Below are 21,940 nucleotides of genomic sequence, written 5' to 3'. Positions count from 1 at the left end.
CCGAAATACCCTCGATTTGTAAAATTTCCAAAATACGCCTGATTTGGAAAATTATTGAAATACCTTTGATTTATAGAATTACAAAAATACCCCTGATTTATAGAATTACAGAAATACCCTTGACTTTCAAAAATTAGTGAAATATCATTTGTTTGCAAAATTATTGAAATACCCTTGGTTTGTAGATTTACCAAAACACCCTTGTAGGGTGAAATGACTAAAATACCCCTAATAGGTGAAAAGACTGTTCTGCCCCTCTAGGGTATATGACTCACTGATAATACAATTTGATTGATTTGACTATGTTTTCACTGAGAATGTATGACTGTGATTGGACTGTTGTGACTGTGATTTGTATGATTTTGTATGTCGTGTATATATTTGCTGCATTCATATAATATTATGTTGCACACGAGTGGGGATTATGAAACGGAGGAAGAAATTGAGGATCGCATGGTTGCTTGACGACCGTGGATCCACCGGTGGCTTTTAAGTCCAATATATGATTATTGACAACTCTGTGTCGATCATATTTACCCAAGGCTATGTGCCGACTATATTACCGTCACTGATGGCTATGTGCCTAACATGATACAACTACTGATGGCTTAAAGCCAATTATTCTGATTATGGCTTTGCACCAACCTACATATGGTTCTATGCCAACCTGATTGTGGTTGTGTGTCAAACGTATTTACCTAAGGCTATGTGCCAATATATGATTATTGATGACTCTGTGTCGATCACATTTACCTAGGGCTGTGTGCCGATTATGTTACTCTAGTTGAGGGCCATGTGCCTAATATAATGCAATTATCGATGGCTTTGTGCCATTGTGCCATTCAGCTTACGGCTTCTAGCCGTCCTGTTATCTGGTAGCATTACCGTGATGTTTACGGCTATTTGCTGTCCTATCTACAGTGTTGAGCCGTCCTGTTGACTTAGTGTCGCAATCGATGCTAAGCTTGGTGTATTGGCTGGGTGGGTCGATTTTATCCCCACATGGTGTAGTGGTTGGTATGGGTGGTGTGTTGGTTGGACTGGGCTAGTAATCTATCTGCATATCAGCATATGATACTGATTCTGAATTCTGTCTATTTACTAACTATTTTAGTTTAGGAGAGGATTACACACTGAGTTTTCATAAACTTACCCCGTTTATTAACTGTGTAGGTAATCCCCAACATTAGGAGGATCAGTGCTGTGAGAGACTCAGAGGTAGCCACACAACTGCTATTGTTTCTGACTTTCTTCTAAGTTATCTATTTACAAGTACTTATATTTGATTTGGGTTGTAATAAGGCCTCTTTTAATTTTTGGTTCTAAATTTGGAATTTTATATACTGTTTTAAACTACTGGAGTAGAACACGGTTTTCTTTTCCAAAACAATAACTGTTTTTCAAAATATTACGTTTCCGCAAAACTTTAAACTAAGCTTCCTTAGCAAATAAAGTTTTAAAGGTAATAATCTTTTACAAGAGAATGACTTTTAATTAACCAACGGAAATTGAGGTTTTCACAAGTTTTAAAATGGCCAGAGGTTTTAAATAGTAAGAAGGGTTTTCAATGAGAACACGGTTTTCGAAAAACACTTCAATGTGACACGCAAGATTTCGGCCATAAATTTTAAATAGTAAGAAGGATTTTCAATAAGAACATGGTTTTCGAAAATCACTTCAAAGTGACACGCCAGGTTTCGGCTATAGTGTCAAGGCCGGGTTTGAGGTGTTAGAAATTTTCCAAGATCCCCCCAAAAAAATTCATTTTCATTTTATTTTTATGTCCAATAAGAAGGTCAAAATTGTCCTGAGGTTTAATCAGTTTATTACAGTTAAGTTTTATTTCAATACAGATAATAAAAATATTGTAGTTTTGGGCTCGAGGCCTAGAACAGTGATGAGGACAAAAATATCCAACACTTGCTACACCTTTCCTTCGCCGTAAACTCAAATTAATAAAAAGAGGGAAATTTCTTTTCTTAAGTTTTTATTTTTATGTATTTATATTTATCTTCTTAGTTAGTATTTTGCTTTCACATAATTAAAAAAATTACAAACATGAATAAATTAAGCTCAATGCCTCCTCTCTAATAAAAAGCGAAGTAGTGGTAATGTGAATAAACATGTCTAGGATTGGATTGTTGAGGAAGACTTGGTACTTAAGTAGTCTTCATGACTCACCTCTCTTTCTTGCTATCTATAACACCCCTAACCTATATCCGTTGCTAGAATGGGGTTACGAGGCATTACCAGTCATTTCACAACTCAAACGAATATTCATTACATTACAAAACTTATCATTTAACACTTAAGCATAATCAAACATGTATCAATAAATAACAAAACAGAGCATGTGAACAAATATCTATCTTGATAGTTGAACGACAAACATACCATTTCAAAACTTACGCATATTCGCATATATATTAAAACTAAACAAAACACAGATAACCTTGATAATATTACGATAGCTGAATATATTATAGTTACTAAATAATCAATTCCAAATTTCATTTTTAACCAATTCATGCCTTACTCACTTGGCTAATATTAAGTATTTTCTAACTACTATAGCCGAATCAAAACATGCAAAGTTTATAAGTTTTTTACTTTTGCATAATACACACATTTGATCAAATCATAAGACTCAATTTCTATTGATATAAAGGATACAAACTAACATTATATTTTTAAAACACAAGTGTTGATTCAATATACTTTTATTCGATCTCCTATTTCATGATTAAACAATTTCATATGTTATGCATATTATTCTAGGTTAAAACATCCACACGATAATAGACATATTTATATATACACATAAACATGTATTATAACAAGACCAAAATATACATCTTTTCTTATCACAAGTTATGCGCATAAAACCATACCAATTTATACCATTTTCAAGCATCAATACTTAAACATAACATGCCTATTATAATTATATCTAAACTTCATTCTTATCTAATCAAATAAGCCATATAAAACCAAATCTAAATACTCAAAAATTTAGACATAATGTTTATACACACTTGCCATCACAGACTCTAAATAGCTAATCCACAAGTAAACATGTCATAAGCATACACCTTTATTTTGACTAGGTTTAGCCGAATGTACCCATGCCTTGAACAACCTACCATATATCTCACAAAATAACCAAGCTCATTACAAATACATATAACGTAAAAGTTATTCATTCAATTTATATATCACATACCAAAAATTCAACAAGCATTCATCAATTACCTAATTATCGTAACATATAACCAAGCACCACTTTATATATACCATGAATACATACTTTCAATATAAGCTAAAACATGATCGAAATTCACTATGATTAACATCATTAACAAGCCACAACCAAAACACATCTATTGTCCATATATCAAGCTCACTTATAAGCTATTTATAATTTATTCATATCATTAACCAATTCTAGACATAAAACCAAAACACAATTAATACATATCATATAATAGACATACCAAGATAAACTCCAACCATGATCAAATATAACTGAATGTAAGCATGAAGATTAAGCCATTTTCGCATGGCAATATATATGCACTTTCAAAACAAACCAAAACAAGTACTAGACTATACATGCCATAGGTTCAAAATTCAAGCTTTTAAAATACCAAAAGAATGATCGATAGTGTGACGGACTTTCTTGACGATCCCCGAACTCGTAACTAGCTTCCAAATTCTATAAAACAACGAATGAACCAACACACTGTAAGCTTAAATAGCTTAGTAAGTCATAAGCAATTAAATCATTTCAATGACTGATATAATTCAATTAAAATAGGTTGAATCATGCAAACCTTAACCACATAAATATTTATTATACTAACAAATTCATATATCAACACATGTACTTTAGCATTATACTAAACATGACTGAATACAAACATGCTCATAAGCATATATAAATATCTCTTTTATCATGCATGATTCATCTCAAGTATATACTTACCTTACTTTCATAATCATATAACTTAGCACGTACCTGAACCTTTTAGCTCGATTTCACATTCGATCTTAACTCGATATTTCCCGTTGAACCATTCAGAATTAATAAGGATACTCGGATAGTCAAAAAGCTCATACAACGCCAACGTCCCAGACGTGGTCTTACATGTAATCACATATCGATGCCACTTCCCAGACAGGGTCTTATATGTACTCATATACGATACCGATGTCCCAGACATAGTCTTACACATAAATTACAAATCGATGCCAACGTCCCAGACATGGTCTTACATGAAATAGCATATCGGAATCCTATGTCATGACATATGTATCCTAACTATTCCTAAGGTTAGTACGGGGCTTTCAGACATCGTAAACCAATTGATTCCATCTCGTATATATTTCTCCCATGCTTATATTAATTCGACATCAACACATATATAGGTAATAATTTAATTCTGCACATATATTACATAAACTTTCGAATTTAATGACATTTATTTACTTATGAACTTACCTTGGACAAAGACGAACGAACAGAAGCAATTATTCAACAACTTTAGATTTCCCCCGATCCAAATCTGATTTCCTCTTTTCTTGATCTTGAATCAAGCTTGGACAAGGCCAAATGTAGCTAGCTTATTTTCTTTCTTTTTCCTTTAAAGTTTCAACAAAACTGATGAACATAATGCATGGTTTTATGTTTTATTTTATTTTATTACATTATAATATTTTAATTACCAATTTAACCTTATAAATTTAATTAGTAAACCATATATTTCAAGCCCAAAACTGGCCATGCTAATAGTTGATGGCCAATTTGCCACATAAGGACCCCATAATTAATTCCTCAAAGCAAATAAGCACTTTAACAAATAGCTAGCCAATTTTACATTTTACGCGATTAAGTCCTTTTTATTAAATCGGACACTCAAACGATAAAATTAAATCATGAAAATTTCACACATTAACAAGCTGTAGACACCAAAAATAATATTAAAATATTTTTCTAACTCGGATTTGTGGTCCTGAAGCTACTGTTCCAAATAGGGTCTAAATCTGGTTGTTACAACTCTTCCCCCTTAGGGATTTTCATCCTTGAAAATCTTACTAGCGAATAGGTTTGGGTAACGTTCTCTTATAGCATCCTCAAGTTCCCACGTAACTTCTTCTATGCCGTGTCGATGGCATAAGACTTTCACTAAAGAGATTTTCTTATTTCTTAATTCTTTAACTTCGCGATCTAAAATTCAGATTGGTTCTTCTGCGTATGTCATAACAAATCGAATTTCAATCTTAGACGGGGAAATCACATGCGATGGGTCGGATCGATATCGTCGAAGCATCGATACATGAAATACATTATGAATCTTTTCTAATTCAAATGGCAACAACAATCTGAAAGCAACTGGTCTGATACGCTCAATAATCTCATACGACCCAATGAATCTCAGACTTAATTTGCCTTTACGACCGAATTGGAGTACTTTCTTCCATGGTGAGACTGTCAAAAACACTTTTTCCCCATTCTGAAACTCAATAGCTTTTTATTTCAAGTATGCATACAATTTCTGACGATCTGACACTGCTTTTAGACTATCACGAATCACTTTCAATTTCTGTTCAGTCTCTTTGATGAAATCGACCCCATGTATCTTATTCTCACTGAGTTCAGTCCAATATAAAGGTGTTCAACATTTGCGACCGTACAAAGCCTCATAAGGATCCATTTGATACTCAATTGAAACCTATTATTATAGGAAAATTCAATCAATGGCAAGTATTGTTCCTACGTGCCTTCGAACTCAAGTATGCAACATCTCAACATATCATCGAGTATCTGAATAATCTGCTCGGATTGATCATCTGTCTACTGATGGAAGGCAGCACTAAAGTGTAGCTTCGTACCTAATGCATCTTGTAGTTTCTTCCAAAACCGCAATGTAAACCTTGAATCTCTATTAGAAACAATAGAAATAGGTACTCCGTGCAATCTCACAAATTCAGAGATATACAAGTCAACAAGCTTATCAAGTGAATAATCCATGCGTACTGGAATGAAATGATCCAATTTACTCAGTCTATCAACCACTACCCAGACTGCATCTTTCTTACTCGGTGACAAAGGCAAACCCAAACCAAAATCCATTGTGATTCTGTCCTATTTCCACTGAGGAATCATAATCGGCTGTAGTAACCCAGACGGTACCTGATGTTCAGCTTTGACTTGCTGACAGGTTAAGCATTTCGAAACAAATTCAGAGATGTCATGCTTTATACCAGGCCACCAATAAAGTTATTTCAGATTGTTATACATTTTTGTGCTTCCTGGATGAACAGATAATCGACTACTATGAGCTTCATTCAAAATCACCCGAATCAACTATGAATTTCTCAAAACACAAATTTGGCCTCTGAATCTCAAACAATCATCAGCATCAATTTGAAATTCTGAATCGGCATTCAAATCACATTGAGCCTGTTTTGCTAACAATTCATTATCAACTTTCTGAGCTTCATCAATCTATTGCATAAATAGTGGTCTCGCTTTCAACTCAGCTATGATTGAGCCATCATCAAATAGAGCTAACTGAGTATTCATCACACGTAGATCCAATAAAGATTTACTACTCAAAGCATCAGATACAACATTGGCTTTCCCCGGATGGTAGTCAATCGCTAACTCGTAATCTTTTAACAACTCTAGCCACCTTCGCTGTCGTAAATTCAGGTCTTTTTGAGTCATCAAATATTTTAAGCTTTTTTTATTAGAATAGATGTGACATTTTTCATCAAACAAACAGTGGCGCCAAATATTCAACGCAAATACAATAGCTGACAATTCTAGATCGTGCGTCGGATAATTCTTTTCATGTGGCTTTAACTGTCTCGAGGCATAAGCTATGACTTTGCCTTCCTGCATTAAAACACATCCCAGACCATTCATGTAACACCCCAAACCCGTGACCATCACCGGATGTGACCACGTGGTGTTACCGGGCTTACTTCCCTTATTTCTCTCTTGGAAATATTTAATTTCTGTCCCAGGCAGGCTAGCTAACTGCATCACTGTCACCTTAAAAATCCTATCTCGAGTTCCAGAACTCAAAAATCAGTTCCGTAAATTTTCCCTGAAACTAGACTCATAATCCCATCAACACATTTTTTTCTAGAATTTTTGGTCGAGCAAATTAGTACAGTTTATTAGTTAAAGTCTCCCCTGTTTCAGGGTTCGACTACACTGACCTTTGTGCACTACGACTTGGATATTTTCCTGTACAGGGCTCCAACACTTATTCCGTTTGTTTCTAGAGAAACTAGACTCACAAGGGAATCTGTACATATAGAGTGTGACTTCTAATTCTCTCTGGTTAATTTATAGTGAATTTTCAAAGTCGGAGCAGGGGATCCCGAAACTGTTCTGGCCCTGTTTCGTAAAAACCTGAATATTTCTTAAAATACAGCTCATATGGTCGTTTCGTTTCATCCATATGAAAATAGATTCATCAAGGTTCGATTTCATAATTTATTCACTATTTAATTCTACTTCTGCAATTTTTAGTGATTTTTCCATCTCACCTCACTGCTGCTGGCAGCATCTATTACTAAAGCAAACAACGACTATTTCATAATTCTTCCATCGCCCACTATTTCATCATACATAATACAAAATATGGCCACCTTATCAAAATTAAGGTTTCTAAGGCTCGTGACTATAGGTTTTAGAATCACACTCAACCGACCACATAGGCCATTTTCGCATGGCTTAAAGTTTACAACCCACAATTCAACAAAACAAAATAGCCTATACATGCCAAATGTTCTCCTAGTTCAACTACGAAGACAATACCAAAAGATTTCCAGCGGTGTGATGACTTCAACGACAGTTCCGAGCACGCATAAGCGAGGCGAATCCAAGAGACCTAAAATGGGTGACAAGAAAACACAGAGTGAGTTTATAACTCAGTAAGTCCTAAGCATTCGACAATCATCCATCAATAAAATTATCACAACATGAAATAATGTACGAGGCTAGGTACTCCATCCATATCGAAAATATACCATAGTTCCTCGGACCTTTCGGTTCCTTCTCATACCAATTCACCCAATAACATTTCATATACTGTTCAATAGAATAATAGAGGCATTTCCATACATCATCTCATTTCCAATAATCATGCAATCAAATGAACTTTCATCTATTCCACGATACTTTATTTACGGAATGCAATTGAAATCATCACATAGATTTAAAACTTACCAACTCAACCCCGAGCATGAACATAGCATCTATTAGCCATGAACTCAAGGTACTTATTTTTTCCGCTGTCCGTACTCAACACAATAAAGTCACCCTTCCGTATAAATATTCAATCGGAAATATATATATATAGAGTTCGCACACATAGTGCTTAATACTCGATCACGCACACTTAGTGCCATGTGATTTAAGCCCGCACACATAGTGCCATATAGCCCAAACTCGCACACTTAGTGCCATACATTTCAAGCTCGCACACTCGATTGCCAATCTCGTCATCGTACACATTTACTTCTACACTTAGTGCCGAAAGCCAACTTTCTACACATTTCACTATCTCTTTTACATTCAACGATATCATCTTTTCATCTCATTAAACACAATTGCATAGATTTTACAATCATTTAAGCAATATCAAATATATGCTTAATGACTTACCTTGTGTTGGGCAAGGAATTTCCAAGTCGGCTACTCGATGACCTTCGATTTCCCTTGCTTGATTCTCCTTCTTTAACTCCTTGAGCTTAATTTAACAAATAAATTGATTCAATCATTTGAGTATCGAAAAGAGGAACTCAAGGCACTTAGCCCACATATGTTCACTAGACATTAAAGTCACATAAGTACGAATTCATGAATCAACTCAACACACAAAGCCTTCAACATGCTTACTCATGGCGAACAACACAACCCCTTAGGTACTCATTCATGGGCCGATTATGCATGTTGATGTTGAGGCCAATTACATGTTTAATACCACACATGAATGGCACACATTTTACTAGCTAATGCTTTACATATTGTAGCTCAATACACATCTATCATTTACTTCATAACCAAAACATAATCACAAGAAAATACATACTTTGAGATAGTATATATGTCATACCAATACATCATGTGCAAACATATGTACACATATAGGTGCAAGGCGAATCTCAAGGTGTTCATAACCATCCAAAACACAAATTTTACCAATCAAGTAACAAGCATAAATCATGCTCATGAATGCACCATGGCGAATACCTCACAACCATACCCTTTCAACTTCGGTCATGGTTAAACAAAGAATTCAATGTTTTACTCAAGATTGCTACAAAGAAATTTCAAGAGTAGTCAATCCATCACTACATGCATCATTAGCAAGCTTCACATTTAGCATGCAATGGCTTTAACACAATAACAACCTTGGCCAAATACCATTTCCATGGCATAACAAGGATTTGAACCATGGCTAACATGAACATCAAGTTAGCAACTAAAACATGCATGAATCTCATGACACAACCTCAAACATACCTTAATCTTGATGCAAGTATAGCCAAATCTCCTTCTAGTTCTCTTCTAAACCAAGTATGAAGCAAAACTCCTTCCTTTTTTTCTTAGTATTTTTGGCCAAAAGGGATGAACAAGGATGAACAATTTTTTTTCTTTGTTTTCCTTTCACTCACGGCAATAGGGAGGAGAAAGCCTTCACACATATTTTTTTTCATTCTTTTCTTACCCATACACCTTTGTTTATTATTTCTCCCTAATGCACCAACAAAACATGTTTCATGACATGTTTAGCCCATACTCCCTTGTCATGGCCAGCCACTTCATGTTAGGGGGGAATTTGACATGCAAATCCCTTATTTTTGCATGCATTATCAACTAGTCATCACTCATTTCCCCATCATACTTTCAAAGTTTACTACTAGGTCCTTTCTAGTGAAATTCACATTTATAACTCTAAATCGAAACATCAAAAATGTCACACATGAATTAACACATATTATAGGCATCAAAATAAATTTTAAATTATTTTTATTCCTCGGTTTTGTGGTCCCGAAACCACATTCCGTCTAGGGTCGTTTTAGGGCTGTCACAATTCAACGATGCATCACTATAGATTACGAATTCTTTACCCGATTTTGGCTGAACTAACACTGGACCTTCGGTTAATAAAGATTTTATCTGGTCAAAACTCTTCTGGCACTTGTCCGACCACTCAAATTTAACATCTTCTAAAGTAGTCTCGTCAACGAAGTGCCAATCAATGAAAAGCCTTTTACGAATTTTCTGTAATAACCTGCAAGTCCCAGAAAACATCAGACTTCAGATACATTCCTCGAAGGCTTCCAGTCTAATATCACGGAAATCTTACTTGGATCAACTCTAATTCCCGATGTTGACATAACATGTCCCAAAAAACCGACTTCACGCAACCAGAACTCACATTTACTAAACTTCGCAAACAACTGCTTATCACGCAAAGTCTGTAGCACTATTCTAAAATGTTCAGCATGCTCGGATTCATCAGGGAATATATCAAAATGCCATCTATGAATACGACAACAAATCGATCCAAATATGGATTGAAGATTCGATTCATTAAATCCATAAAAGTAGCAGGTGCATTTGTTAGTCCAAAAGGCATAACTAAAAACTCATAATGTACGTACCTCATTCAGAAATAGTTTTTGGCACATCAGATTTTTTAACCCGCAACTAATAGTAACCCTATCTCAAGTCTATCTTTTAAAACACTTTAGCACCTTTCAACTGATCAAACAAATCGTCAATACGTGGTAAAGGATATTTATTCTTTATTGTCACTTTATTGAGCTGTCAATAATCGATGCACATTCTCATAGTTTCGTCTTTCGTTTTCACAAACAAAACCGGTGCACCCTAGGGAGAAAGACTCAGTCTTGCAAAATCTCTATCTGTCAATTCTTGTAACTGGACTTTCAACTCTTTTAATTCAGCCGATGCCATTCTATACAAAGCTATCAAAATCAGAGTTTTCCCCGGCACAAACTCAATGCCAGACTCTACCTCTTGGATCAGTGGCAAACCTGTTAATTCTTCAAGAGACATATCCTGTAACACCCCAAACCCGACCTAGACGTTACGGCCGAAATTTGGAGTGTCACATTGAAGTGTTTTTCGAAAACCATGTTCTCATTGAAAACCCTTCTTACTATTTAAAACCTCTGGCCATTTAAAAACTTGTGAAAACCTCAGTTTCCGTTGGTTTATTAAAAGTCATTCTCTTGTAAAACATTATTACCTTTAAAACTTTATTTGCTACGGAAGCTTAGTTTAAGTTTTACGGAAACGTGATATTTTGAAAAACTGTTCTTGTTTTGGAAAAAAAAATCGTGTTCTAAAACAGTATATAAAATTCCAAATTTAGAACCAGAAATTAAAAGAGGCCTGATCGCGAGGTTTCGTGATAGGTTTTAAATATTTATAATTACTCGTTCTTAAACTAACTATAATCGCGATGTAGGCAAGTGTACCTATCGAACAGTAGTATAGTTTTAGCAAGACCGGATTGCCGAACCCAAAGGAACTAAAAGTACTAGTAATGACTGTCTTTTTATTATCTAGCCTAAGAATAAAGAGGTTTTGTTTTAATTAGCTAATTATCTAAACTAAGAACTCATAGAGAAAAGAATTGGGGAAATGTTTTTGGGAAAAATCGATTGACTTAAGACAATACCTAAGGAAAAATCCACCTAGACTTTATTTGTTATTATGGCTCCGAATCGGACGATTTATTCATTCAACTTGTTCCATAGAGATCCCTAAGTTATGTTATTATCCCTATTCAAGACTAATAACGTCTACTCTCTAGATTGAATAACCAAGACTTTTCTCTAATTAACACTCTAGGGTTGCATTAACTCGATCTATGAATCCCTTTCTTAGGTTTCACCCTAATCTGGCAAAATATTGTCACCCTATTTCTAGGCTCGCAATCAACTCTGCTTAATTATGACAAAAGTACTCTTAGACAGGGTCTATTCCTCCTCTAAATAAGAGCATGTCTTGAATCAGTATCCTGGGATATCAAAACAAGAATTAAGAACACATAATTAAGAACAAGTTAAATATTTATCATACGATTCAGAACACAATAACAAGATTCATCTTAGGTTTTATTCCCCTTAGGTATTTAGGGGTTTTAGTTCATAACTAAATAATAAAACATCTCAGAAGAATAAAGAATACAAAACATAAAGAAAACCCAAAACTCCTGAAGGGAAATTGAAGAGAGATCTTCAGCCTTGATGATGAATCCGGCTTCTGAGATGGACCAATCGGCTTCCTTGGAGTAATTCCTTACCCTCTATTCTTCGTCTTCCTTTTCTTCCTTCGCTAGGGTGTATTTATAGACTTTGGAATGCCTAGAGGCCCTCAAAATTAGCCTTTTCTGAATTGGACTCAACTTGGGCTTGGAAAGGGCACACCCGTGTACGATTACTTCAGGCCATGTTCGAGCCAGTTAGAATGGCACGGACATGTGCTATACCCATGTGAGTCGTGTTCCAATTCTACCAAATTGACACGACCGTGTAGTCTGCCCATGTGAGAAGGTCCAGGCAATGTTGATCTCGTACTTTGGCCCATTTTCTCTGTTTTGGCACGTTTCTCGTTCCTTTCGCTCTCCTATGCTCTTCTAAGTATAAAACATAAAATTAAAGCATTAGGAGCATCGAATTAACCAATTCTTATGGAAAATCATCCATAAAATGCGTTAACCATGGGGTAAAAATATGTATAAATTACGGTATATAAATACCCCCACACTTAAGTATTTGCTTGTCCTCAAGCATTTGCTGTAGTGAGGCAAATTTTAAATATGGATCAGGTAAGTGTGGTATTAATATTAATGCTGGTGTATACCCATATTGGAGATTTACGGTATGTGAAAAGAATTGTAAAAGTGAAAATATGAAAAAAAAAATGACTAAATCGTAAATTTTAAAAAGTATGAGGATCATTATGCAAAGCCATCCAAAAGTAGAAAAATATATTATGGATTAATTTTCATTAAATGGATTGCAATATGATTTGGTGTGATGAAAATAACTTGTGACTTGACCGTGATAAGTGATAAAAGTAACATATTTTAATCTTATTTTTAATGATTTTTGGGTGATTTTTTTATATTAATTATGAATTTTATGCTCAGAATCCTTTAAATTCATGTTTTGATACTAAATAAAGCACGTGGGAGCAAAATGAGTGAAAAACGAGCAAAAACCAGAAAATTGAAGCAAGCTACATGAGCTAGACCATTCCATACGGCCTACATGGGCGTGTGGTAGGCCATGTCAATTTCACGAAATTACACACAGAATTGCTAAAACTTGTGATTTTTAGGTTTCTCGGACATTTTAAGACGTGTATATGATAAAAATAAGAAAATAGGAGGGAGCCATCTGAGAATACCTAAGAAAACAACTCAAAAAACACCATTGAAGCCGATTCTGAAGCAGATTTCTATCAAGATTGAAGATTCTTGATTGATTTCTTAGAGGATTATCATAAGTTTCTTTATTTCTTTCGGTCATACTGTATCTTGGATGTTTTTATTTTCAAGCATGAACTAATTTTCTAAACACTTAAGGAGATGAACCTTATGATGGATTATGTTGTTTGATTTTTTATTTTACGCAATAAATTCTTAGTTTCTTGTTCTTAATTATATATGCATAATTCTTGGTTTAATATTTCTAGATTATTGATCTATGTTTGATGTGCTTAAATCAGTGGTTGAATAAACCTTATTTAAGAGTAAATCTTGTGTAATTGAGTGGAGTTGCATGCAATCCTAGAAATAGGACGGCATAAATCTACCAGATTAGAGTCAAATCTAATAGTGGAATCCATAGCATGAGTTAGTAGGGGCTTTAATTAGAAAGAAATTTCAATTAATCAACCTAGAGTCAGTTGCTCTTATGCTCAAAAGAGATATTTTGCATAATTTAGGGATTTCTACGTAGCAAGATACTAAGTAAATAAATTGTATAATTTAAATTGATAGTGACAGATGAAATCTAGGTGAATTCTTTCTTAGTTATTGTTTTGCTTCTTGGTTATTAATTGGTTATTTTCATGTTTTGTTCTTTATCGTGTTCGTTAGTTAATTGAGTTAGTTAATTTTAATTTTTTATCAATCACTCGAATTATTGGGTTGAATAATAGAATGATAGTAATTACTAGTATTTTTAGTCTTCATGGGAACAATATCTTTACCCACTATAGCTATACTATTAATTGATAAGTAAACTTGTCTTAGTCAAATTTTAATTAGTTCATGGATATTAGACCCCCTCTTCCCTACTCTCGCGAACGGGGGAGAAAAATCAACAAGTAAAGACAACAATTGAATAAAACTTGTGACAACCCTAATTAGACCCTGGTTGGAATGTGGTTTCGAGACCACATTACCGAGCCAAAAATTTATTTTTGTGTTTTAATTACATAAATTTTTGTGTGACAGTGAATATATGAGAAATTAAATGCTTAATATTAGCTTTAGGAATGTGAATTAATTCGAAAAGGGCCTAGTTGACGAAGTTAGAAAAGATGATAGATGAATTATAAGGAGTAATTAATAATAGGGAGAGGAAGCATGGCTTTGCATGTCAAATTACCCATAAAATACATGGTGGCCGGCCAAGGAGTGATGATGCTCCACTCATTCTAATTTAATATGTTTTTTTTAGTTAACAAATGATGGGAATAATAATAGGAAAGTGAACAAAAAAAAAGGGGTGTTCATACTTGCCATCTCCTAGCCGAAAAACCAAGAAAAAGAAAGGGAGAAAAATTTTGAAGAAGTTTGGCCATTGCTTGTTTCTAGGAGGAGTGTTTGATGTTGTGGCATGAAAATGAGGGAGTTTGAATGCTTAATAAGGAGGGAAGAAGGAGTGTTCATGTTTCCTTTCTTTTGCAATTGTCGTAACTAGAGGAAGAAGAGGAAGCAAGATTCGGCCAAGGTGGTCCTTTAGATCAAGGTATGTTCAATGATATTTTTGGAAGTTTACACAACCTTTGGGTGATGAGTCTAAATTCTATCTATCCCATGGTTGGATTTGGGGTTGTCGGAGAGTTAGGCTTTGACTAAGAAGCTTAAAAATTTTAGTTGATACCTTGATGCTATTAACATGTTAGTTATATGTATGTGTTAAATTACTTGTTATGTTAGCATGAAAGTTGAAGTTGTTAAGTCACTTTGTTGGAGGTGCCGAAATTAGGACTAAGAAGAGAATGAGTATTCGGCTAACATGGTTGAAAGGTGGATGTGCCGATTTTTTTTTTAGATTTAGACTATGAGAATGGCTATAATGGGCATTAAGATGTGGAACTTAAGAAATGTAGTTATATGTGGATTTACATGATGTTACAAATAGATGTGAAAATATGCTAGATTAAGAAAATTCGATCAAGTGTTCATGAGATGAAATTAGATGTTTAAATGATGTTATAGTTGACATTGTACATACATTCGGCCATCTAATTGAGTATGAAGGTGGCATTAAATCTAATTGTGATGGCCATTCGAAAGTGTATATATATATATATATATATACATAAGTATGCCCATTCGTGAGGTTACCTTTGATTATGTGTATAATCGACTAAATGGGTAATTAGTGAGGATGGTTGCCGAATATACTAACATACATATGCATGTGTAATTGGATTATAAATATTTAGCAAGGTGGTTAAACTAGTTGATTTATTGATAAAGCTCAAGGAGTTAAAGGAGGAGAATCAAGCAAAGGCAAAGAAAAGATCATCGAGTAGCCGAGTTGGAACCGTCTTACCCAACACAAGGTAAGTCATTAAGCATATATTTTGTATTAATTTAAATGATCATAACGTCTATGTAATGATGCTGAATGGAATGATAAATATATATATACATGTATGCATGGGGTGATGAAAGTATTGAATGAAAAAGAAAAGAGGTGAGATGTATTGAGTTGTTGGTTTCGGCACTAAGAGTGCGGGTGTAAACATTCATGATCATGAGATTGGCACTAAGTGTGCGGGTTCAAATTGTATAGTACTAAGTGTGCGAGTTTGATTATATAGCACTAAGTGTGCGAGTTCGACTATTAAGCACTAAGTGTGCGGGCTTATTATACATTCTCTAATAAATATACATGCTCTAAGTGTGCGGCCTTATCGAGTCAATCATGGACAGCGGTACGAGTAAACACCTTGAGCTCATGAGGAATAGACATTTTATTTATATTTGGGATTGAGCTTGGTAAGTCTTGAACCTATGTGGTGATTATACTTGAAGATAAATGCATCCAATGTCATATGGTGTAATGTATGAAATATCAAAGTAGGGCTTGGTATGAGATCGAACCGAAATGCCTAAGGAATTATAGCACGTTTGGGTATGGATGGAGGACTTTAATCCGCATTATTTATTTTCTCTTATGATATATTATTACTGAACGGCAATGTAATGCTTATGACTTCTTGAGTTATATACTCACTCGGTGTTTGCTTGTCACCTACTTTAGGTTTCTTGGACTCGTCTTTTTGCGTGCTCGGGATCGCCATCAAGTCATCACACCGGCTAGCAACTTTTGGTATCTTCTTTTAGTCGGTCTAGGAGAACATTTCGGCATGTATAGGCTAATATGTTTCGTTGAAATTTGGTATGTAAACTTTTAGCCATGCTGGCCGGCATAAATGTTCGGTTGGATTTGGTTCTATAATGTTAGGTCGCAAGTCTTGGTAATTCGATTTTTATGCCATATGTCATGGTTGATTATTTTTGGTGTTAAAATTCATGATATGGCAATAGTGTAGTAGGGAGATGTTTGACAATGATTAGCCTTTGGCATGGCTAGTCATGATCATAATTTGTGATATGTATGATAAATTACTAGTTAGATCAAGGAGAAATCACGAAATAGGCATAGTTGCTTTAGTAATCGATGTTGGCAGCAGCAGTGACGTGAGATTGAAAGATCATTAAAAATAGTAGGAATGGAATTAAATAATGAATAAATTATGTAATCGAAGCTCGATGAGTCTATTTTCATATAGAAGAAACAAAACTACCATATGAGCTGTATGTTAGGAGATAATTAAACTCTTGTGAAACAGGGCCAGAGCGATTTCTGGATCCCCTGTCCCGACTTTATAAATTCACCCTAAATTAATCAGAGAAAATTAGAAGTCATGCTTTATATGTATAGATTACCTTTTGAGTCTAGTTTCATTAGAAACCAACGGCATAAGTATTGGAGCTCTGTAAAGGGAGATATCTAAGTCGTAATGCACAAGGGTCAGAGTAGTCAAACCCAGGAACAGGGACGACTTTAACCAATAAACTGTACCAATTGGCCTGGCCAAAAATTCTACAAAAATTCTACCATATAGATATATGAGTCTAGTTCCGGGGAAAATTTACAGAACTGGATTTCGAGTTTCAGAACTCAAGATATGATTTTTAATGCGACTTGTACGCAGATTGGCAGCTTGTCTGGGAAATTTCTAATAAGTGGTTTGAAGTCTGTTAACACCTCGTGTTCGACTCCGGTGACGGTCTCGGGTTTGGGGTGTTACAAAGAAAGTGAATAGTGCAGCGTATTTATAGATTTTTGAGGCACACGGCCATGGCCCACGCCCGTGTCCCCCAATTTCAGCCCGTGTGATTCGCGAATTTCAAATTTGGGCGCATCTGACGTTTAGTACACGCCCATGTTTCTCGAGAGTGTAGGTTCACACAGCTGTGTTGCACGGCCGTGTCTAGCTTCATTCGCTTCTCCGACACCCGTGTGTTCAAGCTCCAAACATGTGTTAATTTAACAGGTTTGACCACGGGTGTTAGACACGGGTGTGTCGCACGCCCATGCTAGTTTCTCAGTTTCAACCACGGTTCTCCACTTGGGCGAGTCGCATGCCCGTGTTATCTTGGCAGGCTCGACTACGGCCATGTTGTACAACAGTGGCGTTTAATCGTAGCCCGTGTTAGGGAAATCTTTTGCCCTGTTTTCACACGGCTTTAAGCAAGCCTGTGTGCTTGGCCGTGTCTCTGTGGAAAGACCTGTATTCAAGATCTCTATTAGTAGATTAGGAATTAAATACTAAAATTTAAAGAAATTAATAATGTTAGTGCTCGGGTTGCTTCCTGAAAAGCGCTTATTTATAATCTAGGCTCGACTTACCTCTTCAGTGAATGGTCATGGTGGTTTGAGGAGTTTATACTCCTCATTCCTGCTATCAATCTCATCAAAATAAGGTTTTAATCGGGTGTTGTTTACCTTAAAAGTGCCGAACCTAGGATGACTCACCTCCACCGTACCGAATGGAAAAATACTGAGTCCCGTAAGAGGGATTTCCTCATTCGGTATGGTAGTGACAATGTGAGGATCTGCGACATACCAACCTTAAGTTGATTTGGAGAGTATCGGGCTCGTTTTGGCATAGTTTCTATTTATCGTGTGCTCTAGATTTATGTGCTCGCCATTCGTCTAACTCCTCTATCCGTAACCTTCATTCTTCATGAATGTTTCCTCTATTATTTCTGGAACATGGCTCGTGAATTTCTTTGAAGCTCAATTTCTACAAAGTCATATTGTCAGTTTTAGTAGATTGGTGTGGACCATTACCTTCAATGTTCGATGTGATGCCAGAATTACGAGTTTGAAGGGTGATCATTTTGTCTCCCACACGAAGTGTAAGCTCACTTGTGCCAACATCAATAATTGTTTTAGCAGTTGCTAAAAAGGGCCTCCCTAAAATCAAAGGGGTGTTATTATCCTCCTCTATGTCTAGAAAAACGAAATCAACGAGAAATATGAACTTATCTACTTTCATTAGTACATCTTGAATAATACCCCTAGGAAATCTTATAGTTTTATCTATCAATTGAATGCTCATCCTAGTTTGTTTAGGTTTCCCAAGACCTAGTTGCTTAAACATTTTGTAAGGCATGACGTTAATACAGCTAATGCATGATTTATATCTAAACTACCAATTAAGCAAGGATTTGTAAAACTCCCTGGATCTTTCAATTTGTGGGGTAGCTTATTCTGTAGAATAGCTGAGCAGACTGCGTTTAGCTCCACATGCGACGCTTCGTCCAACTTCCGCTTATTTACAAAAAGCTCTTTTAAAAATTTCATTACATTCGACATCCGCAATGAGCTTCAATAAGCGGTAAGTTAATATGTAATTTTTTCAAAAGTTTAAGGAATTTACCGAATTGTTCATCTGAGCGGTCTTTCCTTGTCGTGTTAGGGTATGGAATACGAGGTTTAGCTTATTCTGTAGAATAGCTGAGCAGACTGCATTTAGCTCCACATGCGACGCTTCGTCCAACTTCCGCTTATTTACAAAAAGCTCTTTTAAAAATTTCATTACATTCGACATCTGCAACAGAGCTTCAATAAACGGTAAGTTAATATGTAATTTTTTTAAAAGTTTAAGGAATTTACCGAATTGTTCATCTGAGCAGTCTTTCCTTGTCGTGTTAGGGTATGGAATACGAGGTTTGTATTCTTCATTCACTGTTTTGTTATGACTTACCTCACTTTTATCTTAACTCACCACAGTGTCTTGCCTCGGTTCTGGCTCAGGCTCAACGAATCCTTCTTTATCTTTAGTACTAATGGCGTTGAGCTGTTCCCTTGGGTTAGGTTCAGTATTGCTTGGCAAGCTACCTTATGGTCATTCGGAGATTAGTTTGGATAGCTGGCCTATCTGAGTTTCGAGTCCTTGGATCGATGCTTGTTGATTTTTAAGTGTTGTTTCGGTATTTTGGAAACGGGTTTCTAACACCGAGATGAATTTAGAGAGCATCTCCTCAAGGTTCGGTTTCTTTTCATGTTGATAAGGTGGCTGTTGAAAACCCTGAGGATTTTGTGGCTTTTGATTCCCTTGACCACCCTAGGAGAACTTTGGGTGGTTCCTCCAACCTGCATTATAAGTATTACTGTATGGGTTATTTTGAGATCTGAAGTTATTGTTACCCATATAGTTGACTTGTTCCTCTTCGGTTGTAGGATTGAAGGATTGATATTTTGTATGCACACCTCCTCCACTTGAGTCACACCTCATTACTGGATGTACCTACGTAGAACCAAGTAGACCATCAATCTTTTTATTGAGAAGTTCTACCTTATTTGACAGCATAGTAACTGAGTCGACGTTATAAACGCCGACTGTTTTTGTTGGCTTAGTCCTCATGACTTGCCACTGATAATTATTCAGTGACATTTCTTCAATGAATTCATAAGCCTCTTCAGGTGCTTTGTTGTTGATAGTTCCTCTAGCAGCTACGTCAATCACCTGTCTTGACGAGAGATTCACACCATTATAAAACATTTGAACTTGCAGCCATAGATGTAACCCATGGTGAGGGAACCTTTGCAATAGATCCTTGTGTCTCTCCCATGCATCGTAAAGTGTTTCTAAGTCCATCTGTACAAAAGAAGAGATATCATTATGTAACTTAGCTGTTTTAACTGGTGAAAAATATTTTAGTAGAAATTTTTCGGTCATTTGTTCCCAAGTAGTGATGGACCCTCGTGGTAACGAGTTCAACCACTGTTTAGCTTTTTTTCTCAGTGAAAAAGGGAATAATTGAAGGCGGATGGCATCATCAGAATCGCCATTAATTTTGAAAGTGTCGCAAAATTCTAGAAAATTCGCAAAGTGAGTGTTGGGGTCCTCATCCTGCAAACCATCAAACTGAACAAACTACTGTATCATCTGAATTGTGTTAAGTTTTAGTTCGAAATTATTTGCAGCAATAGCATGTCTAACTATACTTGACTCAGTTCCTGTTAAAGAAGGTTTAGCATAGTCATACATAGTACGTGGAGCAGGATTTTGATTAGCCACAATTGCAGGAGGTAGCTGATTGCCTTGGTTTTCAGCCATTTCTTCGGTTGGGGGTTGAGCATCGTCTTCTTGCTCATTCTCTATGTATCTTAAGCTTCACCTTATTTCTCTTTGGTTTCTACAAATTGTGCGATCGATTTCTTCATCAAAAAGTATTGGTCCCGATAGGTTTCCTCTAGTCATAAACTATAAAAACCTATCAAGAGAAAGAAAAAGTAAATTAATTAGTAATAATAAAATTAAATTAAATTAAATTAAATTGCAAGGAAAATAAATGGCTAAAGTAATAAAAATTGAGTGTTCCTAATATTTTAGTTCCCCGGCAACAGCGCCAAAAACTTGATCGCGAGGTTTCGTGACCAGTTTTAAATATTTATAATTTCTCGTTCTTGAAGTAACTATTATCGCGATGTAGGCAAGTGTACCTATCAAACAGTAGTATAGTTTTAGCAAGACCGGATTGCCGAACCCAAAGGAACTAAAAGTACTAGTAATGACTGTCTTTTTATTATCTAGCCTAAGAATAAAGAGGTTTTGTTTTAATTAACTAATTATCTAAACTAAGAACTCACGGAGAAAAGAATTGGGGAATTGCTTTTGGGAAAAATCGATTGACTTAATACAATACCTAAGGAAAACTCCACCTAGACTTTACTTGTTATTCTGGCTCCGAATCGGGCGATTTATTCATTCAACTTGCTCCATAGAGATCCCTAAGTTATGTTATTATCCCTATTCAAGACTAATATCGTCTAATCCCTAGGTTGAATAACCAAGACTTTTCTCTACTTAACACTTTAGGGTTGCATTAACTCGATCTATGGATCCCCTTATTAGGTTTCACCCGAATCCTAAAAAATCTTGTCACCCTATTTCTAGGCGCGCAATCAACTCCGTTTAATTATAACAAAAGTACTCTTAGATAGGGTCTATTCCTCCTCTGAATAAGAGCATGTCTTGAATCAGTATCCTAGGATATCAAAACAAGAATTAAGAACACATAATTAAGAACAAGTTAAATATTTATCATACGAT

The 21,940-nt window shown here is 35.5% G+C and overlaps 1 non-coding gene across 1 annotated transcript; it reads left to right on the top strand.

The window, feature by feature from the left end:
* Positions 1-20,408: 20,408 nt before the first annotated feature.
* LOC128296175 (small nucleolar RNA R71) lies at positions 20,409-20,514 on the top strand. The gene has a single exon (XR_008286723.1). It is a non-coding gene; the product is annotated as a small nucleolar RNA R71 (small nucleolar RNA).
* The last annotated feature ends 1,426 nt before the right edge of the window (positions 20,515-21,940 follow it).

The sequence above is a fragment of the Gossypium arboreum genome, chromosome 7 (genome assembly GCF_025698485.1).
Source record: "Gossypium arboreum isolate Shixiya-1 chromosome 7, ASM2569848v2, whole genome shotgun sequence".
In the NCBI taxonomy this organism is placed as follows: domain Eukaryota; kingdom Viridiplantae; phylum Streptophyta; class Magnoliopsida; order Malvales; family Malvaceae; genus Gossypium; species Gossypium arboreum.
The sequence above is the reverse complement of the archived record's forward strand: the minus strand, read 5'-3'. Positions and strand labels throughout refer to the sequence as shown.